At 36.4% G+C, this 2,045-nt stretch overlaps 1 pseudogene; it reads left to right on the top strand.

The window, feature by feature from the left end:
• The first annotated feature begins 1,063 nt into the window (after positions 1–1,063).
• Positions 1,064–1,745, top strand: LOC122669660 (annotated as a pseudogene).
• Positions 1,746–2,045: the final 300 nt, after the last annotated feature.

The following is a 2,045-nucleotide window of genomic DNA, read 5'->3' as shown; positions in this document are numbered from 1 at the left end:
GTACGTGTTTCAATTTTTTTTAACTTTCAAGGCAACTTATTACACGTCGGCAAAACACAATTAAGATTTGATGCCTTGTTGGGAGCCCTAATTTAAGGTGAGCATCAATGGGTTGCATGTTATTACGTGATACCTTCAACAACCCTAACTTGTCTTCATCTTCACAACAGCTTTTCATCCACCCACTGACCCACGTTCCCTTTGTTTTGCTCCACTTACACGTGGCTGTTGCACCTGTGATTCCTTTATGTACCAAAACCTCCACTTTTAGAACAACACATGAACACAAGCAGGTGGGTCCTACAGAGTCACTATACTTACGTCAGATAATTGGATTCTTTCACACCCTGCGTGCATGGAGTGCATGAGACTGAGGAATATCAAAAACAGTTCATGTGCAGAGGCAATGGGCACATGTGATTTGTTTATAATAATAATAGAATATTTTTTTTTTAGGGTTTAAGTGAGGTAATTCAAGAAATTGTATATATATATATTTTGTTTTTCCCTTTAAGTTGATAGTGATGGGATTCTTACTGTTTACTAAAATTCTTAGTAAATATAGAGATGCGTAGCGAAAAGAGTTTGTAATCCTCTCTTCACTGTTAGTGAAATTATTCTCATCTCTCCATAGACGAAGAATGCATTTTATTGAACTATATATATATATATATATATATATATATTTGCGTCTTGGTTGTGTGAATATTTCTTCTTTCCGTTTCATTGTGTTTTTATACATCATTCGTAAGTTTTCATTTCTACAAATCAAATAAAAAAAAACCCTATGAATGCCAATTCGCAAAGTTACGATCAACATAACTTTCCGCTCAACTCATCTTTAGTGGGTTATCTTGATGAAGGAGAGGAAGGAACCGATAAATGTGAAGAGATCATAGATTGTGTACACTAATGTCCTGTTTGTTCAAATATCTACTTGAAACATTTTGGGCAGTTATATATGATTATTGTTTACTTATGTCATATCCCTAATAAAGAAATCTAATTATATCCCAAAATCTAAAATTTCTATTTGAATTTTCCAATTATCCCTAGTAAAGGCAACTTTGTCATTATTTTGCACACTAAACAGTGACTATGAAACTGATCACTTCAACTACAAAAGGGTCCATGTACCACCCTCTTCCCCCAAGTCCTAAAGTGTGTAACATCTCCCCTGTTTCAAAGCAGAGGAAAATAGAGGAGGAACAGAGGAACATAATTCTCTCAGCTATGGCAAGATCACAAAGATTCAGAGGAGTCAGACAGAGGCATTGGGGCTCATGGGTCTCAGAAATCCGAAACCCATTACTGTAAGTCCTTCATTAACATAAGAATGACTAGAATCATTTCATGGCTATTCTAAAATTTAAGTTTCTTGTGTTCACAGGAAGACCAGAATCTGGTTAGGGACATTTGAGACTGCAGAAGATGCTGCTAGAGCTTATGATGAGGCTGCAGTGTTGATGTGTGGACCTAATGCAAGGACTAATTTTCCATATGAATCAAATTCAAGTAATTCTCGGGGTTCTTTCTGCTAGCTTGATAGCTAAATTACAACAATGTTGTATAAATTTGCGACCAGAACCAAAGCCAATGGAGAAGAATACTCCATTGGTATCAGAAGAGGAGCAGAAGAGAATGGATGGTGATTGCATAGATGAAATGATTGAGGAGCTTATTTATTATGGTTCAGTACAGATCTCTTCCACTTCCCCTTCTTGTTCTTCTGATTGAGTTTGTTGATGGGTGGTAATGAGCAGGAGAATAATTTATGATAGTGTTCTTTGTGATGCGCATTTTCCATTTATTTTCTATTTAGGGTCTGTTTGGATTCATGGTCCCCCGGTTGTGTTTCTTAGGATTTTGTGTTTTGACTTCTTTAGAAAACCAACAAAAAATAACCCCAGATATTGATGACTTATTAACTGGTTTGGGTCGGATTCATATTGGTCAAACCAGTGGCTGATCTTAGTAGGGTGTTTGGCATGATTTTATATATAATCAAACCGGGTCGGTTCGGGTTCATTTGCTCTGGCAACACT

The sequence above is a fragment of the Telopea speciosissima genome, chromosome 7 (genome assembly GCF_018873765.1).
Source record: "Telopea speciosissima isolate NSW1024214 ecotype Mountain lineage chromosome 7, Tspe_v1, whole genome shotgun sequence".
NCBI lineage: Eukaryota > Viridiplantae > Streptophyta > Magnoliopsida > Proteales > Proteaceae > Telopea > Telopea speciosissima.
The sequence above is the reverse complement of the archived record's forward strand: the minus strand, read 5'-3'. Positions and strand labels throughout refer to the sequence as shown.